Raw genomic sequence first — 25608 nt, 5'->3', positions numbered from 1 at the left:
AGACTGCATTCTGCCTGGCTCCTTTCTGGCCCGCACATCACAGCCTGTTTTTATTTCATCGATGGATGCTGGAGAGAATGTTTCGAATCCAGTGAAGTTTGGAAACGTCTCTGAGAAAATAAATAAATAAATGCTGAGCTGCCCAGAGCTGTAGGCTAATAGTTCAGGTGCCTGGGTAGTATTTCAAGAAGCTGTACGACTCGGGAACCTTCTGGGGAGGTGCAAATAGTCTATATCCAACCTGACTGACGGCTCCACGGTCATATACAAATGTAAAAATTCATCGGGCTGCGCACTTAGGATTTGTACACTTTACTATGTGTGAGTTCTATATCGTGTTTGGGTTATCTATGACTATGCGAGGCCGCCTCAAAGCTTAGTGGTGCAAACAATAATAATCATTTCTTTTGCTCAAGACTCTTGAGACAGCTCACCTCTGCGCCACTCCAGTTGAGCTGTCCCAGACACTCAAGATGGCTCACGCCCACGGTTGGCCAGTTGGTCCTGGCGCTGTTTCTTCTCTATGTGGGCCTCTCCAAAGATCACTTGGGCCTCCTCGCAGCATGGTGGCTGGTTCCCAAGAGCGAGCACCCAAGAGAGAGGGGGAAATGGAAGCTGCCAGTTACTTAAGGCCTGACCGTGGTAGCTAGCGGTGTTAAGTCCTGCCACAGCCTATTGGCCAAGCAACCCAGCTTCCAGGGGTGGGGACGTCGTTGGCCCTTCCCTCTTATCTCTCAATGGGAGGTGAGTCAGAGAATCTTGGGGTCGTGTTTTAAAACTGACCCATAATGGGGCGCCTGGGTGGCTTTGTCTCTGCTTTCCGAGTCAAATCTGAATTCCCTTTACCTGAAAACTGCTGGCCTAAAGTCTATTGTACAATTTCAAGTTGGAATCATAAGGCGAATTCTTTACTAACTCCCAAGTTTACACAAACATTACGAGGTAAATGGCACACGCGGATTGTTCCTGAACTTAACACCCAAATATTACTACAGTACGTTTGGTTGATTTAATCTATCCCCTGTTCATTCTCAACCTTCCCAAGGTTAAGAGAACTCCCTCTGGGGACCCTGTTTGGGCCTCTCAAGGGTGTTGAGGTTACTCGATGTAAAGACAAATTTAAGGGTTTGGAGGAAGCAAGAGATTACTGGCTATTCTTTCACTGGAATGGAGCCTAGGGAGGTGGGTGGGGTTGTCGAAACCTACTGGGATATGACCCTTTGTCTCCGACTAGGCTATTTTACAACTGAAGAAGGTGCGGAGACTTAATAACACTGTGAATACTTGCCTTCTCGCCTACAAATAAGCACAGAAACTTCCCACCCAGGAAAGGGACCACCCCCACCCCCACCCCAAAAGCCTGGTTTGCAGCCATTTGCAAACGTATTCCAATATTCCCTATCTATACATGTTTCTGTTCTTGAAATTTGCCTTTAAATGGGTTGGAATATCTCGCCCATTCCTTCATTTAACTAATGAGTTACATAAGATCTTGGACACGACTTCATTTTACATTTGTATGAGAGTCCTGATTCTGCCTTCTTGGGAATCTTTGACGTTGGTCGACGGTTCCTCATGCTATATAGATAATATTTGTGGCCAGCTAGAAATCGGAGGCCGGGATGCAGGATACGGGCCCTACAAAGCTCCAGGGAGAATTTGCTTACACCCCAGACAGACCCCAACCGAGCCCGGTTAATCCTATTTATCGTTACTAGGACAACCGAAGCCTCCAAGGCCATACGGACCCTTCAGGTGGAATTATTTTCTCAACCTCGGGTTCCAAGTTCAAGGTAAATCCCACGCTGCTTCTGTTCTAACACTCTGTCATTTGATTGGAGGAGAGGGAAGTACATGGTTACCGCCCATGTTGCCTCAACGCTCGATTGGATTCAATTAACTTATTTACCACCTGTGGTGGTTTTTAAATATGTCCCCAGATTCCTGGATACTCCTCCCTTCAAAGGGTGGAGCCCGATTTTTCCTTCCTATAGTTGTGGGCGGTACTCAGTGACTCACTTCTGACGGATAGAATGCGACAGAAGTGACTGTATGTGACATCCCTGAGTAGGATATACAAGGCATTGTGGCTTCCTGGTTGCTATCTGGGGGAAGCCAGCTGCCACATCCTGGGCACATTCGAGCAGCCCTATGGACCGAGCCGTGTGTCAAAGTGCCGAGGTCTCCTGCCAACAGCCGTGGGAATGAGCCACCTCGGGAGAAGGTCTTCAGCCCCGGCAGAACCCTCAGATGACTGCAGCCCCCGCCACCATCTGGACTGCAACCTCGTGAGAGTCCCGGAGCCACAAGCATTCGGCTAAGCTGCTCCTGCATTCCTGACCCACGGAAAGTCTGAGATAACAACTGTTTGTTGTGTTAAGCCACGAAATTGTGGGGTGGTTTGTTATGCAGCAATAGATAACTAATACATGAGTCAGTCCTGCATTCGGACGAAGCAGTTTTGCAGTTGAAAGTCAGATCTTTGTAAGAATTCATTACCATTTTAACTTACAGAGAGGAACCATTCTTGGAGACAGAGTCAAAATGAGACGAAACACACATTCATACCCTATAAGAAGCCACCAAAAGTGTGAAAAGCAAAAACAAGATGACTAAGTTCTAGAGGAGCGAATCTCCTATAGGTATGCCCCAAAGTGCTGTTGAAAGATAAAAGAACTTGTTTTCTATGTGCATGGTATTTTTCAACAACTGAAAGGATAAAACATTTGAAGGGTGACCTAAATGACTCAGGGTGCTTCCTGTCCCAGGGACAGGGACTTGGTAGTGTCGCTAAGACTTCTCCTTCTCAAAAGGAGTAGGTAAACCATCACATAGTCAAATTACTGTGTCCCACTCCTTTCCGTGAGCTTAGATGGGAAAAGAGAATCTGTGTGTGTGCACACACGCGCGTGTGTGTGCGTGCATTCGTGTGTATTTCACACTTGTCCTCAAAAGATTTGAGTAAATCCAGGGGCGCCTGGGTGGCTCAGTCGGTTAAGCGTCCGACTTTAAGCTCAGGTCACGATCTCGCGGTCCGTGAGTTCGAGCCCCACGTCGGGCTCTGGGCTGATGGCTCAGAGCCTGGAGCCTGCTTCCGATTCTGTGTCTCCCTCTCTCTCTGCCCCTCCCCCGTTCATGCTCTGTCTCTCTCTGTCTCAAAAATAAATAAACATTAAAAAAAAATTTAAAAAAAAGATTTGAGTAAATCTTAAAAAAAGAAAGAAAAGAAAAAGAAAAAAATGTAGGGGCGGGCACTTGGGTGGCTCAGTCGGTTAAGCATCGGACTTCGGCTCAGGTCATGATCTCGCAGTTCGTGGGTTCAAATCCCCGCATCGAACTTGCTGGTGTCAGTGTGGAGCCTGCTTTGGATCCTCTGTCTCTCTTTCTCTCTCTATTTCTCTCTTTCTCTCTCTCTGTCCATTTCCCCCCCCCCACACACACACACACTCTCCCTCTCTCAAAATTAAAAACACTTAAAACAATGTAATACACCGATACAAAAGTATAGGGGTGCCTGGGTGACTCCGTCCGTTAAGCGTCTGCCTCTTGATTTCCCCTTAGGTCATGATGTCACCCTTTGTGAGGTTGAGCCCTGAGTCAACCCTCTGCGCTGACAGTGTGGAGCCTCCTTGGGATTCTCTCTCTCTGCCCCTCCCCCCCCCCAGTGCTTGCACTCTCTCTCTCTCTCTCTCTCAAAATAAATAAAGCTTTAAAAATGATTTTAAAAATCCACTGAGTGATACACTTATGATACATGCACTTTGCTGTATGTGTGCTGTCCTCTGATAGAATGTGTAAGAGAAAAACTCCATCCTTCCATAGAAGAAGTGGTTAATTCAGCTCAGGGCGGGAGCTTCAGGGAAGCTTCCTGGAGAAGGTGATGCCGGCCTCGTCTTCCCAGGTCAGTCCGTGTCAGCCTTGGGGATGGACGCAGAAGGCGTTCGCAGAGGGTGGATATACAAAAAGCAAACCCAGCGAGGCTGGGACCAGCGTGAGCACCGGGGAGCTTATCGTATGACACTGGCAAAGTAACAGTGGCCAGGAGAGATGGGCCTGCTTCTGGCATGTTTTTGTCATGGAAACTTGTCTCCCCCTCGTTCACACAGTCGACTTGGGATCTGGAAGGGATGGGATTGCATTTGTGTTCTAGGAAGCTTCCTGGGGAACAGGGAAGTGAGGGGGGGGGGGAGCGGAGAGCAACAGGCATGACTGAAGACTGAAAGAAACTTCCGTGTGGTCCAGGCCAGGGGCTCCAGGGCCTGACCCCCTGGGCTCTGGGGGTGGAGAGGAGGGGAGAGCGCTAAGGGACAGCAAGGGCTGCGGTAGAAGAAAATCGAGATAGCACATCAGGAAGGGAGAAGAATGAAAAGGGGTATTTTTAAAGCTTCCAATGGAACACATTTAAAAATATAGTCTGTTCAGCTGTCTCTAAAAGCAACTTCACTGAATCCTTAAGAACGACAGAATCAGCCATCAAAGGGATGCCCCGATTTCTCTCTAAACTAGGGCTCTGCAGCTAGAATTTGGGGGATTTGTGAACTTGGCTGGGACATCTTTTTTATTTTTCTTTTCATTAGTCTTGAAATGAAAGGGAGCCTTTCCTTCGGCCGTGCACCGGCGACTTGGTCACCAATCAAAATCACCGATATTTTCTTAGCGTATGACAGTTGGTGCCAAGACCTCAGTATATTGATGACACTCATCGCTAACTCAAAATTATGGTATTTGTTAGCCTGCTGCTAGATCTTGTTATTTAATTCCTAATTAAAGAGGCACATCAATTAGTGGTCTGGTTATCTTTGCTACGTAACATTTTTTTTTAATTTTTTTTTTAACGTTTTATTCATTTTTGAGACAGAGAGAGACAGAGCATGAACGGGGGAGGGGCAGAGAGAGAGGGAGACACAGAATCGGAAGCAGGCACCAGGCTCTGAGCCATCAGCCCAGAGCCCAACGCGGGGCTCGAACTCACAGACCGCGAGATCGTGACCTGAGCTGAAGTCGGACGTTTTACCGACGGAGCCACCCAGGCGCCCCCCGTAACATTTTTTTTTTTAACATTTATTTATTATCGAGAGACAGTGCATGAGCAGGGGAGGGGCAGAGAGAGGAGGAGACCCAGAATCCGAAGCAGGCTCCAGGCTCCGAGCTGTCAGCACAGAGCCCGACGCGGGGTGTGAACTCACGACGCAAGATCATGACCTGAGCCGAAGTTGGACGCCCATCCAGCTGAGCCACCAGGCGCCCCAAACTGGCTCCAAATTTAATGGCTGCAAACAGCAACCATCATTTCTTTTCCTCTTGAACCTGTAGTCTGGACAAGGCATGGCGAGCTGTTCTGTCTCTCTATTCCAGGCAATGTCCTGGAGGCCTCAGATGGGATGATCCAAATGATCGGGGCTCCTTGGGCGTCTGTCTGTGCCTCCATCATGGCAGCCTCTCTCTCTGCCCCTCCGTCTCTCTAAATAAACAAACAAACAAATAAATAAATAAAGAGTGCTACAGAGAATAAGGAAGAAGCTGCCGGGCTCCTTCTGACCCAGCGTTAGAATTTCCAGAATGTTGAGGGACGCCTGGGTGGCTCAATGGGTTAAGCGTCCGACTTCAGCTCAGGTCACGATCTCACATTCCGTGAGTTCGAGCCCCGCGTCGGGCTCTGGGCTGACGGCTCAGAGCCTGGAGCCTGCCTCGGATTCTGTGTCTCCCTCTCTCTCTGCCCCTCCCCCGCTCATGCTCCGCCTCCCTCTCAAAAATAAATAAACATAAAGCAAAAAATTCCAGAATGTTGAGCGGGGCCAAATGGGTGAAGGGGGTCACCAGATACACACTTCCCTTTACGAAATAAAGAAGTCATGGAGATGTCATGTACAGCAGGGCCAGAGTAGTTTAGAATGCTATGTTGCATATTTGAAAGTTGCCAAGAGACTAAACCTTAAAAGCTCTCATCACAAGAAAAGAACAATTTTGTACCTGTCTATGGTGACGTAGGTTACCTAGACTTATTATCGTGACCGTTTCACAATATACGAAGATCACATCACTGTGTTGTACATCTGAAAGGAACAGAATGTTATACGCCAGCTGCACTTCAACTAAAAGAAAAAGTTCCAGGATGTGCCTTCTGCCATGTTCCGTTGCTCAAGCAAATCTCTTACTAAGGTCAGCCCAGTTACGTGGGGCGGGGACACAGACTCCTTCTCTCCGGGAGGGAAGTGTCAAAGAATTTGTGGTCACATTGACTGTAGCACAAATTTGTGCGGTTTGGGCGTTTTGATAACATTTTTCAATATACCTGGTTTCCTTTGTAATTGTATTGTTTTACCGTGTCGGTTATAAAACACTCGGCCGAGAAGGGGTTCATAAGCTTTATCAGAAGGGCATGGGGGTTCATAATGGAGAACCTCTGCTCCAAAATGTCCCTCTGACTTATAAACATCCTCCTTCTGTCCATAGACAGTTACAAAATGGTTCTTTTCTTATGATGAGACCACTGTGATATTGCCCTCATTGGCCTCAGAAGAGCCATCGGGCTGTTCCGTCTCAAATCCTTCTTCCAAAGTCTATCTTTTCTTTTTTTTTTTTTTTTAATTTATTTATTTTGAGAGAGAGAGAGAGAGAGCACAAGCGGGGGTTGGGGGCAGGGGGAGCGGAGAAGGCAGAGAGCGAGAGAGAGAGAGAGAAGGGGAGAGAGAGAATCCCAAGCAGGCTCCATGCTGTCAGTGCACAGCCCGACTCGGGGCTCGATCGGTGAGAACATGACCCGGGCCAAAGCGAAGATTTGGACACTCAACCGACCGAGCCAGCCAGCCACCCCCCAGTTTCTCCTTTCTTAAGCCCAGATTCATTCATTCACCCATCTACCCATCCACGCATCCATCCAGTCAATGAACCAAACATCCTATATGGCCAAATGCAAAATGATGCCCTGTTTTCCTAAGAAGGTCCCAGGGCACCTGGATGACCCAATCGGTTAAGCCTCGGGCTCTTGATTTCAGCTCAGTTTCGGGCTCGTGGATTGTGAGATCAAGCCCTGAGTTGGGCTCTGCGCTGACAGTCCGGAACCTCCTCGGGATTCTGTGTCTCCCTCTCTCTCTGCCCCTCCGCTGACCTCTCTCTCTCTCTCTCAAAATAAATAAATATTAAAGAGAGAGAGAGAAGGTCCCCAAACACTTTTTATAACTACCTCAAACTTTTAGGCGGCCAGTGTTAGATGGGAGGCAGGCAGCAGGACTAAAAGGGCTGGAATGTCACACATCGTTGGCAGGCACATATGTTCCTCACTAGAGGTGGCCAAAGGCCTCCCTCATTCACCACACGGGCCTTTCCATAGGGTAGCGCACAACACGCCTGGTCGATGGGTGGATGGAAGCGACAGACAGAGTAACCATATGCCACAGAGCCTTGTGACCTAGCCGCCAGAGTCACACAACATTATGTCCCCTTTATTCCTTTTTTTTTTTTTATTTTCAAGTGTAAGTATTTATGTAAGTAATCTCCACACCCGCCATGGGGCTCAAACTCACGACCCCAAGCTCAAGAGTCACACGCTCTTCCGACGGAGCCAGCCCGGCTCCCCATGCCTTCCCCCCACCCCCCTTTATTCTGTTCCCTAGAAGCCAGCTACGTATTTTTTTTTTTTTTTTTTTGGGCCGTCACAGTTACCTCCATGTATGTGAAAGAACCTCTTTTTCAAATAACGGATTAAGTTGAGACTGTTCTGTCCGACCATTAGGCTCCTTCTTTCGCGCCTTCTCTCTCTGTGTATTTATTAGTGGCCCCCACAACTGAGCCACGAACTGTTGCTTTTGAGGGCAGGCTTTAGAGGGCTTGTTCACAGCAACAGGCAATATTTGTATTGTAACCGGGAACAATGACTAAACCTTGGTTAACCTTCTTTGCCTCCACAATGGACTGAATGCTTGCCCCTTCCTTCGGGCAACACCCCTCCCACCAAATTCATATGCTAAAACCTAACCCCCAAGGTGCTGGCATCGGGAGGTGAGTCTTGGGGCAGTGATGAGGTCCTGAGGGTGGAACCTTCTAGTAAAGGATTAATGCCTCGTAAAAGAGGCCTCCTTGAGTGCCCTGGTCCCTTCCACTTTGTAAGGACACAGTGACAAGAACCAGGAAGTGGGTCCTCACCAGACACAGGATCGGCCGGATCTGGGAGCATTAAATGTCTGTTTATAAGCCCCCCCAGTGCATGGCGTTCTGTTACAACAGCCCGAACTCAGACAATTCTCCGTCCTTCCTTCTTTCCTTCCATCCTTCCTTCTTTTCTTTCTTTCTGTTTCTTCCTTTTTTGTTGTTGTTGTTGTTGATCAAAAGAGTCATTGACAGTGTTCTCCAAAGCAAGAAGAGGTTGTGTTGGGACTCCAACATAAGGCAACTGTCACCACGCCAATGGATCGATAAGTTGTGGACTGTCCACAGAATGGAACACTACAGAACACGGGGACAGAACAAGCTACAACCACGCAGAACCACGTGGGCAGATCTCACAAATCACACGACGAGCAAGAGAAGCCGAACGCAGAAGAATACACACAGCCTGCTTCCATTTCATAAAGTAGAAAACCGCACCAGCTAATCTATCATGGCGGTCAACGAGCTAGGGGTTGTCCCTGCTGGGGACGCAACCGGAAGGGGGCACAAGGTGCCTTCTGGGGGGGGGGGGGGGGGGCGGGGCGGGGGCGGCTAGCTCTCTATGTTCTGTTTCCTCTGACTGTTGGTTACATGGGCATGTTCAGTTTGTGAAAATCCACGTACTCATCAATGTGTACATTTGTGATGTGTGTACTTTAAAAAAAATTTTTTTTTGAATGTTTATTTATATTTGAGAGAGAAAGAGCGGGGGAGGGGCCGAGACTGAATCCAAAGCAGGCTCCAGGCTCTGAGCTGCCAGCACAGAGCCCGCCACGGGGCTCGAACCCACGAGCAGTGAGATCATGCCCTGAGCCGAAGTGGGCACCTCAACCGACTGAGCCCCCCAGGCGCCCCTGACGTGTGTACTTTCTTGTGTGTTACATCTCAATACAACAGTTTGACAGGAACGTTGATTGTGGGCTACTGGGGCAACAGAAACACCACGAAAGAGACCATGCCCTTGCTGCCTTCCCGGGGCTTCCGGTCTGACAGGGTGGACAGATAATAAACGCACAACCACATATGTTTCCATGTAATCGTGTGCCTGATTGTTATTTACAAAGAAATGGAGGGAGGGACACCTGAGTGGCTCAGTTGGTTGAGCGTCTGACTCTTGATTTCGGCTCAGGTCATGATGTCATCGTTTGTGGGTTTGAGCCCCACATCGGGATCCGCAACGACAGTGCAAAGCCTGCTTGGGATTCTCTCCCTCCCTTTCTCTGCCCCTCCCCTGCTCGCTTGCTCTCTCTCAAAATAAATAAATAAACATTAAAAAAAAAAAAAGTAATGGAGTGTGCCTGGTTGGCTCAGTCAGTGGAGTGTGTGACTCTTGACCTCGTGGTTGTAAGTTCAAGCCCCACATTGGGTGTAGAGATTACTTAAAAAATAAAATCTTTAGGGGCGCCTGGGTGGCTCAGTCGGTTAAGCGTCCGACTTCGGCTCAGGTCACGATCTCACGGTCCGTGAGTTCGAGCCCCACGTCGGGCTCTGTGCTGACAGCTCAGAGCCTGGAGCCTGCTTCGGATTCTGTGTCTCCCTCTCTCTCTGACCCTCCCCCGTTCATGCTCTGTCTCTCTCTGTCTCAAAAATAAATAAACATTAAAAAAAAAATTTTTAAAAATAATAAATAAAATAAAATCTTTAAAAAAAAAAAAAGAAAAAAAATACGTGCTGGGCCAAAGAGTTTTTGAAAAGGGATAGAGGAATCGGATACAGCTTCCTTGGAAAAGTGAACTCAAGCTGATCCTTCAAATGCCGCCAGAGTGGGGGATGGGGGGAGGGAGTGTTTCCAGGCAGAGGGATCTGCATGTGTGAAAGGAGAGAAGGGGGACCAAGATGAGTGAGGAGACCTAGGCAAGAGCTGAACCATGCAAGTCTTAGGGCCCACTTCTCTGTAAAAACCATAGAAAGTTCTAGAAAGTCGAGAACAGGAGGGACCGGAGGGGATCGGCCTTCGCAAAGGACTCTCAGGAAGCAGGGTGGATAGGGACTGAATGAGAGTCAGGGAGGGGAGCTGTACGGGTGGCCAGAAGAGACAAAAGTGGAGGTGTTTAGGAGGGAGGGAGAGTTGGCCATTGGTTGGACTGATCCTGGGAGAGGACCACGCCCTGGTTCATGGTGTGGACAGCCGGGATAGGTGATGCAGCCACTTATCAGATGGGGAGCCCTGGAGGAGGAGCCCTTGAGGAAGTACTATCACAAGGTCAATGTTGAACAGTTTTGAGTTTCAGGTACTTGTGCAAATAATAGGAATCCTTACAGCAGGTACCATGCATTCAGCACTGGGTGATGTAATAATGTTACATTTGTTTCAGGTGTACAACATAGTGATTCAACTTCTCTATATGTTGCATTCTGCGGGCTACAGGTGCAGCTGCCTTCTTAAACAAAATGGGGGGCTCCCGGGTGGCTCAGCCGGTTGGGCGTCCGACCTCGGCTCGGGTCACGATCGCACGGTTCACGTGGGTTCGAGCCCCACATCGGGCTCCGTGCTGACAGCTCGGAGCCTGGAGCCTGCTTCACATTCTGCGTGTGTCTCTCTCTCTCTCAAAAATAAACACCAAAAAAAATTTTTGAACAAAGTGGAGGGCTTCAGGAACCTGCATGCCAGCCTTGAGCAGGGACCATACTAATCTCTGCGTTGCTCCAATTTTGGTATATGGGCTGCCGAAGCAAGCATTCTGCTGCTCATTCTTAAGGTAAACTGCTATATCAGTTAGGATTAGGGTCGGTTATGTGGCACAGAAAGGCTATAATAATAGTTGCTTGACAAGAGAGATGCTTTATTTCACATAATCCATGATCAACTTTGAAAGTTTCCTCGCTTTCTAGTTTAAGATGTTCCAGACCCAGCTGGTACTCAGCTTGTACCCCAGGTCTGGAAAAGTCCTGATTCTTTTCGGGGGAAAATGGTATTTATTTTATTTTATTTATTTATTTTTTTAATTTTTTTTTTAACGTTTTTATTTATTTTTGAGACAGGGAGAGACAGAGCATGAACAGGGGAGGGTCAGAGAGAGGGAGACACAGAATCCGAAACAGGCTCCAGGCTCTGAGCTGTCAGCACAGAGCCCGACGTGGGGCTCGAACTCACGGACCGCAAGATCATGACCTGAGCTGAAGTCGGCCGCTCAACCGACTGAGCCACCCAGGCGCCCCGGAAAATGGTATTTAGAGGCCACAGGTTAGGGGTGCCTGGCTGGCTTAGTCGGTAGAGCACTCAACTCTTGATCTCGGGGTCATGAGTTCAAGCCCCACGTTGGGCATAGAGCTTACTTAAAAAGAAAAAAAAAATAGAGGCCACAGTTTGCACACTAGGATTTCTTTTTTTTAATTTTTTAATGTTTATTTACCTTTGAGAGAGATGGAGACAGAGCTCAAGCGGGGGAGGGGCAGAGAGAGAGGGAGACACAGAATCCAAAGCAGGCTCCAGGCTCCGAGCTGTCAGCACAGAGCCCGACGTGGGGCTCGAACCCATGGACGGTGAGATCACGACCTGAGCGGAAGTCGGACACCCAACCGACTGAGCCACCCAGGGGCCTCTGGACACCAGGATTTCTAAAGGGATGCAGAATATCCAGAGTCAAGGCTGTTATTTCCAGCCTCCTTTGCAGCTATCTGTGAGCGTATACCCAAGTTCTCATCAATGAGATATAAAGGGAGTTGTTGGAGATGACTTCTGGGACATAGGATTTGTCCCTTCCTTCCTCCTGCTGTCTGGAATGTGGATACGATGGCTGGCACTCTGGCGGCGTTATTGACCCATGAGGTAAAAGCAATGTGGGGAGAGAGACAGAGCCAAGAGAGATGATATGGAACCCAGCACTGCTTACCTCTAGACTTCCCCAATGTGAATGAGATTTCAACGTCTACCTTATTAAAGCCACTATTATTTTATTCATGTGCTGCCGTTGTTGTCGTGCACCCTTCTGCTTTGGGCCCTCAAATCCAAAGCTATCCCTTACTGATAAAGCAGGGTGCTGATTAAATGCATCCTAGCACAGCAACATGCCGTGTCAACAATCAGAAATATTAACAAGGAAGTATACTTATTCACATCGAAAAGTGTTTACAATATATTGTTTCATTTCCTTATTTTTAAGTTTATTTATTTTGAGAAAGAGAGAGAGAGCTGGGGAGGGGCAGAGAGGGAGAGAATCCCAAGCAGGTTCCACACTTGTCAGTGCAGAGCAGCACGGAGGTCCATGTGGGGCTCGAACTCACGAAGAGATCATGACCTGAGTTGAAACCAAGGGTAGGACGCTTAAGCGACAGAGCCACCCAGGCCCCCCTCCAATATATTGTTCTAAAAGCTGCTTATAGGGGCCCTTGGGTGGCTCCGTCGGTTAAGCGTCCGACTTCGGCTCAGACCATGATCTCACGGTTCGAGAATTCGAGCCCCACATCGGACTTTGCGCTGACAGCTCAGAGCCTGGAGGCTGCTTCGATTTTCTGTGTCTCCCTCTCTCTCTGCCCCTCCCCCCGTCTGTGCTCTGTCTCTCTCTCTCTCAAAAATAAACATTAACGAGTAAACTAATAAAAAAATAAAAATAATAAAAGCTGCTTATAAAGCAGATGGAGAACAAAACAAAACAGATACACGCACAGAAAAAGAAAGTCGAAAGCATATTCCCCGAAACCTTGCCTCCCCCTTCCCCGTGGGCCTGCAGTTCATTTGTATAATAAAAAATTTAAATTTTTTAAATTAAAAGAATTTTTTAAGCCGAACGATTGGGAGAGTTCCCATGAAGCACAGATTTCTGGCTTCGCTTCTGAAAAGTCAGAGGGCCGGGCAACCCAGCGTCCCATCAGGGCGATGGCCTGATGCAGAGCAGTGTCGGTCCCTTTCCACAGGACCCCGTTCAGTCCACAGGTAACCTCAGGGCAGGCGTGCACGTCAATGGGGTCCTTGGTTTACACTCCCTCGGTGATTTCCCGCCTGGAAAGATTTGGAACATATGTGGGGCAGAGGAAGTGTGATGCCTTTAAAACATGCCTCCAGGGTGCCTGGGTGGCTCAGTCAGTTAAGCATCGGACTCCGGATTTCCGCGGAGGGTCACGGCCTTGCAGTTCGTGAGCTTGAGCCCCGCGTGGGTCTCCGTGCTGACGGCACGGAACCTGCTTGGGGCTGTGTCTCTCTCCCTCTCTCTACGCCCCTCTCCAGCTCTCTCTCTTTCTCAAAGCAGATAAATAAACTTCAGAGAGAAAAAAAAAAAAACCCCAACAAACATGCCTCCAAGTTCTTTGACACCCTTCCCACAAAAGGTGGAGCCCGATCCAAGCCTCTTTGAACACAGGCTGGCCTCAGTTACTCACTTGGAGCAAAAAGAATGCGAGGAGGGTGACAATTGGGATTTGCCGGGGTAGGTCGTAAAGAGGAATACAGCTTGTGAGCGGTCCCCGCTTTTAACGTTTTGTATTTATTTTCGGGACAGAGAGAGACAGAGCATGAACGGGGGAGGGGCAGAGAGAGAGGGAGACACAGAATCGGAAACAGGCTCCAGGCTCCGAGCCATCAGCCCAGAGCCTGACGCGGGGCTCGAACTCGCGGACCGCAAGATCGTGACCTGGCTGAAGTCGGACGCTTAACCGACTGCGCCACCCAGGCGCCCCGGTCCCCGCTTTTAAAGGGAGCTTGCCTTTGGGACCCAGCCAAACAAGAAGTTTCTTTTTGACATCTTTATTGAAATATAACTCACATGCCATAAAATTCACTCACTTAAAGTGTATAATTCAATGGGTTTCGTGTATGTCTGGCTTCCTCACTCGGCATCATGTTTTCCGGGATCGTTCATGTTGTGGCATGTGCCAGGCCATCATTCTTTTTTAAGTTTATTTATTTTATTTTGAGAGAGAAAGAGAGACAGCGTGAGCAGGGGAGGGGCAGAGAGAGAGAGAGAGAGAGACAGAGAGACAGAGAGAGAGGGAGAGAGAATCCCAAGCAGGCTCCGCGCTGTCAGTGCAGAGCCTGATGCGGGGCTCGAACTCACGAACCGTGAGATCACGGCTGCAGCCAAGAACCACACGTCGGATGCTTAACCGACTGAGCCACCCAGGTGTCCCAGGTTGAGCTGACATGCTTAAAGAAGGACGACAGGCACATCAACAGAGAATTGCAACAAAATGTAATACGGTGGGGTGGCTTATGTAGCCATCACAACTGGACCGGAGGAAGGGTCCAGGGCGGGGAGAATGGAAAGAAGGAATAAAGTGAAGGATGGAGAAAGAGAGAGGCAGCGGAAGGAAGGCATGACAGGAAGCTTCCTTGCTTCTTTCTGACTCGTCTTAAGCCGATTCTTTGCTTAAATGTGTATATCTTAAAAATGCCCGCTTTGGGGCACCTGGGTGGCCCAGTCTGTTAAGCGTCCTACTTGGGCTCAGGTCACAATCTCACGGTTCGTGGGTTCGGGCCCCACGTCGGGCTCTGTGCTGACAGCTCGGAGCCCGGAGCCTGTTTCGGATTCTGTGTTTCCCTCTCTCTCTGCCCCTCTCCCACTCGCGCTCCGTCTCTGTCTCTCAAAAATAAATAAACACTAACAAATTTTTTTTTTAAATGCCCTCTTTGCACACGCACGGGCCCCAGGAGCGGGTCCTGAGGGCTGCTCGTTACCGGAGAACTGAAAGCTAGTGGGGTGATACCGCCACTAGGCCAGCTTAGAAAGCCCTCGCCCTTTGAGAGAGAAGCCTTTGGTCGGGACCATTATTAGCCCTTGTATAGACCTTGCAAATCCAGCAGAGTGGGGGCCGACGAGGCCCAGGCAGAAGTTAAGCCTTGGGCCCATCACCCAGCCTCATAGCTGCCTCCAAAACGCGTTCAGGGTCAGACTCCCGCCCACCAGCAAGATTAATCTGTAGAGAAGAGCCAGGCTGCTAAGAGCTAATTGCCAACTCTTAGGATTTTCCTTCTAGGATTGTAGACCTAGGGTGTGCCTGAAGACCAGAAACTCTTTACTTCTTTGATTTTAAGCGCCACCCAGGCTTCGGTCAGCAGAAACCTCTGCTTCCAAAGTTCATATCCTTAGCCTGCTCTTTTTCCTGCCTTCCTGCCTTCCTCCCTTCCTTCCTTCCTTCCTCCCTTCCCTCCCTCCCTTCCTCCTTCCCTTCCTTCTTTCCTTCGTCCCTTCCTTCCTTTCTTTCCTTCCTTCCTTCCTTCCTTCCTTCTTTCTTTCCTCCTGCCTTCCCTCCCTTCTTTCTTTCCTCCCTCCCTTCCTTCCTTTCTCCCTCCCTCCCTCCCTCCTTCCCTTCCTTCTTTCCTGCCTCCTTTCCTTCCTCCCTCCCTCCCTTCCTTCCTCCTTTCCTTCCTTCTTTCCTTCCTCCCTTCCTTCCCTTCTTTCTTTCCTCCCTCCCTTCCTTCCTTCCTTCTTTCCTTCTTTCTTTCCTCCCTCCCTCCCTTCCTTCCTTCCTCCCTCCCTTCCTTCCTTTCTCCCTCCCTCCCTTCCTTCCTCCCTTCTTTCTTTCCTCCCTCCCTCCTTTCCTTCCTTCCTCCCTCCCTTCCTTCCTTTCTCCCTTCTTTCTTTCCCCCCTCCCTCCCTCCCTTCCTTCCTCCTTTCCTTCCTTCTTTCCTTCCTCCCTTCCTTCCTTTCTTTCTTTCCTCCCTTCCTTCCTTCCTTCCTTCTTTCCTTCTTTCCTCCTTTCTTTCCTCCCTCCCTCCCTCCTTTCCTTCCTTCCTCCCTCCCTTCCTTCCTTTCTCCCTCCCTCCCTCCCTTCCTTCCTTCTTTCCTCCCTTCTTTCTTTCCTTCCTCCCTCCCCTCCCTTCTTTCTTGACAACCATTCTGAATTAGGTATGTGTCACTCTTCTTGTTTTCACATCTTGACTAACTAGTCAGAAACCCACTAAGACTATAAACATGGGGTTTTGCCTATTTGTAATGTTTTCTATACATGTGTCACACTATACACATCCTTCGGTAGATTACCTTCTGTTTTGGTCAGCGTGACGTCTGTGACGTGCGTCCGCCTTGGCCTTGGTGTAGCTGGGGTCTAGGATCTCGCTGGTTGACTGTAAGCCAATTTATGCCTCCACTCATCCGGAGCGGGCCTTTCCATTCTTCTTTTTCCTTCTCTTCCTCCCTTTCATATAAGCGAGGCGAGGCAAAACACCAGCTTCCGAAAGCGTTTCTGGCCCCTGCTAACCCTGGCCCCTGGCCTCTTTCACGGAAAAGGTCAGGTGGGACCCTTGCGGAAGGCGAGGGGAAGGAAGGAGGGCTGGGTAGGGCCCGGACGAAGTGCGGTTCCCCTTCCGCCGCGGGGGTAGGGTCCTAAGCCCGGGTGCCCGTGGGAGGAGCCCCACATCTGGCCAGACTGAGCCTGCCTCCGCTGCTCAGTCCCTGGCTGGGAGGAGCCCACAGGAAGTGTGGCCTTGGCCTGAATGTGGTGCCGGATCCGGCAGGAGACGGCTTGGACCTTCCATGAACTCTGCTCGTGGCCGGCACAGCGGCTCTGGCCAGCAGCTTGCTTCCGGCTGCCTGTGTGCAGCACCTATCTGCCCAGGTGGGGACTCGGCTGACCAATCCATCGTCAGAAATCCGTTTGTCCAAACCAGGGGGCTCTGGGAAGGAAGGTGTTATAAACTCCCCCCGCCCTGCCCCCATTCATACGTTGAAACCCTAACCCTGATGTGATGGTCTTAGGAGGCGTAGCCTTTGGGAGAGCACTAGGTAGTGAAGGCCGGGCCCCGATGAGCTGGGGTAGTGCCCCGATTCAAAGAGATCACAGAGCTGCCTAGCTACTTTGCCCCCATATATGAGGACACGGGAAGAAAGCAGCTATCTGGGGGCGCCTGGGAGGCTCAGTCGGTTGAGCGCCCGACTTCGGCTCAGGTCATGATCTCGCGGTCCGTGAGTTCGAGCCCCACGTCGGGCTCTGTGCTGACAGCTCAGAGCCTGGAGCCTGTTTCGGATTCTGTGTCTCCTCTCTCTCTGCCCCTCCCCCGCTCATGCTCTGTCTCTCTCTCTCTCTCAAAAATAAATAAACACTAAAAACAAATTAAAAAAAAAGAAAGTAACTTACAAACAATATGATAACTCACCCCTAAATACCATAGCATACATCTCCTCAGAATAAGAACGCGTTCCTACGTAATCGCAATGCCACTATCACTAAGAAAATTTGCTTTTGTTCAATAACACCCTCTAATTTATAGTCTTTATTTCAATTTCCTGTTTGACTCTACAGTGATAGAACCCACATGAGTGGCTGCCTGGGGTGAGGGGGGCCTTGAAAGCAAAGTGGCACCAGGAACCTTTTTGGGGTGATGGACGTGTTAGATGCTTGACTGGTGGTGTAAAATTGTCAAAATTCGTAGAATTGCAGGGTGCCCGACTGGCTCAGGCCATGGAGCGTGAGACTCTTGATCTCGGGGTTGTGAGTTCAAACCACACGTTGGGTGCAGAGATTACTTAAAAATAAAATCTTAGGGGTACCTGGGTGGCTCGGTTGGTTAAGCGTCTGGCTCTTGACTTGGGCTCACATCCTGACCTCGCGGTTCATAAATTTGAGCCCCACATAGGGACGGAGCCTGCTTGGGATTCTCTCTGTCCCTCTCTCTCTGCACCTGCTCCGCTTGTGCTCTGTCTCTCTCTCTCATAATAAATAAACTTAAAAAAAAAGAGCTTTATAAAAAATAATAAAAATATTAAAAAAGTAAAACCTTAAAAAAAACCCAAACCCATGGAACTGTATACTTACAATGGGTGTCTTTTACTTTACGTGAATTATACCTCATTACGATCGATTTCTTTTAATGTTTATTTATTTTTGAGAGGGAGATGAAGAGAGACAGAGTGTGAGCTGGGAAGGGGCAGAGAGAGAGAGGGAGACACAGAATCGGAAGCGGGCTCCAGGCTCTGAGCCATCAGCCCAGAGCCCGACGCGGGGCTCGAACTCACGGACCGCGAGATCATGACCTGAGCTGAAGTCGGACGCTCAACCGACTGAGCCACCCAGGCGCCCCTCCACCGATTTTTAAAAATTTCTCCAGTAGTCCCCAAACTGTTTTATAGCTATTTTTTTTTCTGTGATCTAGAATTCTATCAAGGTTCATCATGAACTGCATTCGATTGCCTTGTCTCTTCATCTTCTCTAATCTAAAACAGTCCCTCCTGCTTTTGTGTCTCATGACATTGATTAAAAAATAAAAATAAAGAGGGGCGCCTGGGTGGCTCAGTCGGTTAAGCGTCCGACTTCAGCTCAGGTCACGATCTCACGGTCCGTGGGTTCGAGCCCCGCGTCGGGCTCTGGGCTGATGGCTCGGAGCCTGGAGCTTGCTTCCGATTCTGTGTCTCCCTCTCTCTCTGCCCCTCCCCCGTTCATGCTCTGTCTCTCTCTGTCTCAAAAATAAATAAACGTTAAAAAAAAATTAAAAATAAATAAAAATAAAAATAAAGAAAGGAGCAGTGGGGGAGGGGCAGTATGAGCCTTAAAAATCAATCAATCAATCAATAAAACAAAGGCCAGCTGTCTGGCAGAATGTCCCACATTCCATACTTATCCGTCTCCTCCCGATTGGATTCAGCTTACACATGTTTGACGAGAATATTAGCAAGATGATGCTGTGTCCTGACTCATCACATGTACGGGTCTGTCCCTCCACTGGCAAGGCTCACCTTGTATGTTCCCGGCTGCAGGCTCGGGATCAGCCATTTCTTCGAGCAGCCTCTGGTTCTTGATCGGGGAGAATGGTAGTTAGAAGCCAAGAACTTAGTGCTAGATGTGCTCATAGTTACGGGAGTGTCAATGCTTTTCAGGTCTTTTTAGCGGCAGAACTGGAAAATCCACACAGCGTTTGTTTTGTTTAAGTCTTGAGTTGACTATGCAAATCCAACATCACAAGGTACTTTCTCTTCCCTGCATTCTACATTCACATTTCTCTTCTCACACAGTGCTTTCCAACATCCCCAAATACATTTGTTTGCTGTTTCCAATGATGCACATGAAATATTTTCAAGATTACAATACAGATCCCACTACAAGAGATCTGCTAAGTAAAGTTCAAGATATCTTTGTAGTTATCTTTGGCCTTAGAATGTATTCCACTAAGGTCGTGCCTGGGGGGCTCAGTCAATTAAGCACTCGACTCTTGATTCTGGCTCAGGCCACGCATGACCTCACGGTTCTTGAGTTTGAGCCCCGTGTCGTTATCATGGAGCCTGCTTGGGATGCTCTCTCTACCCCTACCCCCCCCCCGCCCCCGCCCCCGCTCACGTGGGCACACACACTGGAACTCTCTTTCTCTCAAAATAAGTGAACAAACTTTAAAATAAAAAAGAATGTATTCCACTAAGGATGTACACTCTGAGCACTATGTTCAAAACTTAGGTTAATTTCTTTTCTCTGCGGTCATATCGATGTGATACAAAGTTCCATTTGTTCCTGCTTATATTCAAATTCAGCATTTGTCCTTATTCATTTATTTTTATTTTTGGTTTTTGGACTTGGGATATTTAAACCACTTAAAGCTATCTAATTGGCCAGACACAGGGAAGTCTTGCCCCGTCCCTGACCCTTCCAGCCTATGCCATTGAGAGCTAGCACTTGCCATGGTTTCTCTGTGTTTTCCCAGTGAACAGGTCATTGCCAGATGGTAGAGATAAGACAAACACAAATCTAGTTTGCAGAAATTTGCAAACTGTGTGTGAAGGGTCAGGCTCATTTCAGGATCCTTTTTTTTTTTTTTTTTTTTGAAGTATACAACTTTTTAATTTAATTTAATTTTTAAAATTTTATTTATTTATTTGTTTTTTTAAACATAACCTCTACACCCAACATGCGGCTCAAACTTACAACCCTGAAATCAAGAGTCACATGTTTTACTGATTGAGCCAGCCAGGCACCCCAAGTATACAACTTTTTTTAAACAGAGGAGCCTGGTGCCTCAGTCGGTTAGGCATCCAACTTCAGCTCAGGTCATGATCTCACGGTTTGTGAGTTTGAGCCCCGCGTCAGGCTCTGTGCTGACAGCTCAGAGCCTGGAGCCTGCTTCAGATTCCGTCTGCTCTCTTTCTACCCTCCCCTGCTAGCACACTGTCTCTCTCTCTCTCTCTCTCAAATATAAATAAACACTAACAAAAAATTTAAAAATGTTTTTAATTTTTATTTTAAAGTCATCTCCACGCCCAGCGTGAGGCTTGAGCTCACAACCCTCAGATCAAGAGTCACATGCTCTGGGGGCGCCTGGGTGGCTAAGTAGGTTAAGTGTCAGGCTTCGGCTCAGGTCATGATCTCACAGTTTGTGAGTTCGAACCCCGTGTCGGGCTCTGGGCTCAAAGCTCAGAGCCTGGAGCCTGCTTCAGATTCTGTGTCTCCCTCTCTCCCTCTGCGCCCCACCCCCCCCCCTCAAAAATAAATAAACATTAAAATTTTAAAAAGTTAAGAGTCACATGATCTACTGACTGAGCCATCCAGGTGCCCCGTAAAAAGTTTTTTATGATAGAAGAACTTAAATATAACCAAAATGAGAAGAGAGTATAATAGAAATCACCGCACCATGTACCCATCTCCAGTTTCAACAATTACCAGCTGCTGAGCAGACTTATCTATATGTCTTCCTCTCCCTTCCTACTGGATGATTTTGATGCAAATCCCAGATATTTTGTTATTTCACTCATAAATATTTTAGCATATATTACTAAAAGCTAAGGACGCTATCAAAAAATGTTCAGTGTACCTATTTCCCTGTTTTTCACAAATACATTTTTTCAGACTTTTTATTTATCTATCTATCCATCTATTTTTAGGTAAATTCCACGCCCAACATGGAGCTCGAACTCGCCACCCGGAGATCCAGAGTTGCACGCCCTACCGACCGAGCCAGCCAGGCGCCCCTAGTTTTCACACACATTTTGGTTTTTAGCTTTTCTGTTCAATTGAGACTCCGAGATCCATATTCTTCAACGCATAGCGTTCATCTTCGGTCTTTCAGTCAACACGTTGCCCCGTCACCTACTTTTCCCCTCACAACTTATTTGAAGAAACTAAGCCATGTTCCTGGCAGAGTCTCGGTCTGGCTTTTGCCGAATACACGCCCACGGTGTCCTAACATGCTCTGTCTCCTATAATTCCTGTAAATTGTGACTAGATCTAGACCTTCATTGTCCAGTATGGTATACCCTAGCCACCTGCGGCCGTTGAGCACTTGCTGTTGTGGCCAGTCCAAACGGAAAAGTGCTGTGTGTGTAAAATATACATTGGATTTATTTTTCCAAGTCGCAGTACAAAAAAAAAAGTGAAATATCTCATTAATAATTTCTGTATTGATCGCATGTTGAAATGGCAATACGCTCGGTATACTGAGTTGAAATATAAATATTTACCTCGCCTGTTTCTCTTCACTATTTACTTATTTATTTATTTGAAGTTTATTCATTTATTTTGAGAGAGAAAGAGAGAGCAGGAGGGGCAGAGAGGGGGAGAGAGAGAATCTCAGGCTCTGCACTGTCAGCTCAGAGCCCAATGTGGGGCTCAAACTCATGAACCATGAGATCATGACCTGAGCTGAAATCAGACGTGCCACCCAGGCGTCCCTCTCTTCACTTTTTAAAATGTAGCTATTAGGGGAGCCTGGGCGGCTCGGTTGGTTGAGCGTCAGACCTCGGCTCAGGTCATGATCTCACGGTTCGTGGGTTCGAGCCCCATGTCGGCCTCTGTGCTGATAGAGCCTAGAGCCTGCTTTGGATTCTGTATCTCCCTTTCTCTCTGTCCCTCTCTCGTTCATGCTCGTGCTCTGTCTCTCTCAAAAAATAAACATAGGGGCGCCTGGGTGGTGCAGTCTGTTAAGCCTCCGACTTCAGCCAGGTCACGATCTCGCGGTCCCTGAGTTCGAGCCCCGCGTCAGGCTCTGGGCCGATGGCTCGGAGCCTGGAGCCTGTTTCCGATTCTGTGTCTCCCTCTCTCTCTGCCCCTCCCCCGTTCATGCTCTGTCTCTCTCTGTCCCAAAAATAAATAAAAAACGTTGAAAAAAAAAATTAAAAAAAAAAAAATAAATAAACATTAAAAAATAAATACATAAATAAAATGTAGCTACTAGAAAATTCTGAATTACGTACGTGGCTCACGTTGTATTTCTATTGGGCAGCACGGCTCTAGAGCCTCGATCAGTTTTCGGGTTCAAATTCTTGGCAAGACAACGTCATAGGGGAGAAAGGGTTTTCCCATCAGGAGGCGCACCATGCCTCGTTGTTCTTCTTTTCCTTTCTTTTTGGTAATGTTGACATTCATAAATGATCATCGCCTAGATCCACTATTTTATTAAGGGTTATACACTGGTAACATTCTGTAATGTCTTCAGATGTTGGAATGCTGTCGTAGAGCAAAACATTTCCTTTCATATAGGAAAGGCAGGGGGAAGGCTGGATTCTTTCCCTTTGCCCGTTTTCAGATGATGAGGTTTTCCCCAACGCTCCTCCCGGAGGGTTCAGTGAGTTGGTTTCTGCCTGCTGTTATGAACTCCCGATTTGAACGTATCCGTGATTTTTATATTCATTGACGCTACCCTCGCGGATGCTCAAAGCAGCCCACATTTATCGTGTGGGGGCTTCTCCAAGTTGGTGGCTGGTCTTTTTGACATAGCCCCACCAGCTTATTGTGTACGTCCACACCCCCCTCCAACTCTCTCCCTCTGCACGCCGCAATCAGCAATTTCTCTCAGAGGAACCTCAATTCCTCCTAGCCGGATAAGGTAGTTAGAAACCACAGTCTGGGATCTGGTGGTGCTCATTTCTGTAGGTCATCGTTTCTAGGACTTTTCAGAGGACAGAGCTATTTTTTTAAGATCGAGTTCATCATGACTTCACAGCAATACTTCTAATTCAAGGGCAGGACTACATGATTTGTATTCAACCGCGCCCATCTTACCTTTGCGTCCCCTTTCTCCCCTGCAGAAAATCTCAGTTCTCAACAACAGACACTTTTTGCTTTATCTCACAACGCACACAGGACCGGCTCGGAATAACAATGCGGACACTCGCACCAAGGATGGGCTTATGGAAAACAACTTGAAATGTTTTTTGCCCTTTTCTGTCGTCAGGATTAATCCACCAAGGATTATATAATCAATCGACTGTGTTTTACAGACACTTACGATAGTTCTTTTCTGAGTGGTTGTGCCACCAACTGGATACAAGTTGGGTTTGTTTCGTTTTGCTTTTTGATTCATAGGCATTGCTTTCAGTTTAAAACTGTGTAAATTCTAAAGTCAAATCGATACAAGAAGTTAAATCAGAGATGGACAGCTTCCATCCTCTTTCCCTTGCAGCCGGCCCTATTTTCCCCAGATGTAACCATTTTCTCAGAGGTTTTTCATTTTTATTTGACTTACATGTATTTTTTACATTTTTTAAATGCATTTTATGTTTTTTATGAAAAAAAAATTTAATATCTCTTTCTTTCTGAGGGGAGGGGAGGAGCAGAGAGAGAGGGAGACAGAGGATCCCAAGCGGGCTCCACGCCAACAGCACAGAGCCCGATGCAGGGCTTGAACTCACGAACCATGAGATCATGACCTGAGCCGAAGTCGGATGGCCATCGACTGAGCCACCCAGGCGCCCCATTTTATTTTTTTAAGATTATTTATTTTGAGAGAGACAGAAACAGTGTGAGGTTTTGTGAGTTCAAGCCCCCTTGAGATCATGACCTGAGCCGAAACCAAGAGTTGGATGCCTAACCGACTGAGCCACCCAGGCGCCCTGGAGGTGTTTCATTGTTAAAAATAAAGCAGATAGACGTATATGCTTAACTCCCCTTCCCCATCTTATGCAGTAGGAAGCCACGCATACTTTTCTTCACCTTGTTTTTTTCATTTAATGATATACTCTGAAGAACATTCTAAAGCAGTTCAGAGAGCTGGTCCTCAGTTCCTTGCACGGATGCACCACTGTTAATTCACCCAGAGGGTAGGAGGCAGAGGCTTGGATGCTTCTGGTCCTTTACTGTTAACACCTGTGAGGCCCGAGTTCACACAGGTGGTAAGCGTATGAAGATCGGATTTGGCTGGAGCAGTAGAAAACCTCAAAATAACAGTGGCCTCAACGTACTCGCTTATTTTTCCGAGACATAAAAGCCAGGAAGGGCGGGACAGGGCTGGGGTGGTGGCTCTGTCACACCAGGCCCTCAGGGACCCAGGACCCACCCAACAAACACATTGAGTGCTTGACTTCCGTGCTTCACGGTCCGGGGGTCCGGGGTGGTCACTCTGGCTACAGCTACCACAACCACATTTTTTGGCCAGGAGAGGGAGGCTAGGACGTCTTTAGGGACACCTTCACAGGTGGAAGGAACCACACTTCTGATCTCCACCCGTGATGAGCAATGCGTGAATTTCTACCTGCGATCCCACTACAGCGATTGTGATCTCCGTATCTTACATCGTATTTGCACTATGGTCCTGCACGCCCGGTGCTACGTGGTCTACTCCTATGGTCCCTCTCGATTCCCTCGGGGAACTTTGACACACACACTATCTCGTCTCTACACCGGGTCCATTCTTCAGCCCTTCTTCCTCCGCGTTTCCAAACACACGGTGGTGGCTCGATAAATGTTCTTTATGTTTTTGGGGTTTTTTTTGTAAATTTTTTTTAACGTTTATTTATTTTTGAGACAGAGAGAGACAGAGCATGAACGGGGGAGGGGCAGAGAGAGGGAGACGCAGAATCTGAAACAGGCTCCAGGCTCCGAGCGGTCAGCACAGAGCCCGACGCGGGGCTCAAACTCACGGACCGCGAGATCGTGACCCGAGCCGAAGTCGGCCGCTCAACTGACTGAGCCACCCAGGCGCCCCTGTTCTTTATGTTTTCAATGTTTATTTCTCTGGGAGAAAGAGAGCGCGTGAGAGGGGCAGAGATAGAGGGAGAGAGAATCCCAAGCAGGCTCCACACTGTCAGTGCAGGGTCTGACATGGGACTCGATCTCACGAATCGAGAGATCATGACGAGAGCAGAAAACAAGAGTGACACCAAGAGTCGGACGCTTAACCAACTGAGCCACCCCGGCACCCCTCAATAAATTTTTTAATGACTTTTCAAAGATTTAGGTATTTATTATTATTTTTTTTAATGTTGATCTTTTAGAGAGAGAGAACACGCGTGCATGAACTGGGGAAGGACAGAGAGGGAGACAGGATACAAAGTGGGCTCTACACTGACAACAGAGAGCCGGATGTGGGGCTCAAACTCACAAACTGCAAGATCATGACCTGAGCCAAAGTCGGACGCTTAATCAGCTGAGCCACCCAGGTGCCCCAATACATTTTCTTTTTTCAATTTATTTTAGAGAGAGAGAGAGAGAGAGACCAAATGTGTGATTTGGGGAGAGGGGCGGAGGGATAGAGAGAGAGAATCCCAAGCAAGCTCCACACTTAGCACGGAGCCCGACGTGGGGCTTGATCCCATGACCCTGGGATCATGACCTGAACTGAAACCAAGAGTAAGACACTCAAACAACTGGGCCACCCGGGCACCCCAATAAATGTTC

General features: G+C 48.2%; 1 non-coding gene across 1 annotated transcript; it reads right to left on the bottom strand.

Moving 5' to 3' along the window:
• Positions 1–10721: 10721 nt before the first annotated feature.
• LOC145714758 (U6 spliceosomal RNA) lies at positions 10722–10823 on the bottom strand. Its single transcript, XR_014136969.1, has one exon. It is a non-coding gene; the product is annotated as a U6 spliceosomal RNA (small nuclear RNA).
• Between the last annotated feature and the right edge of the window lie 14785 nt (positions 10824–25608).

This window comes from Panthera onca, chromosome X (genome assembly GCF_046562875.1).
Source record: "Panthera onca isolate mPanOnc1 chromosome X, mPanOnc1 haplotype 2, whole genome shotgun sequence".
Taxonomy (NCBI): Eukaryota; Metazoa; Chordata; class Mammalia; order Carnivora; family Felidae; genus Panthera; species Panthera onca.
The sequence above is the reverse complement of the archived record's forward strand: the minus strand, read 5'-3'. Positions and strand labels throughout refer to the sequence as shown.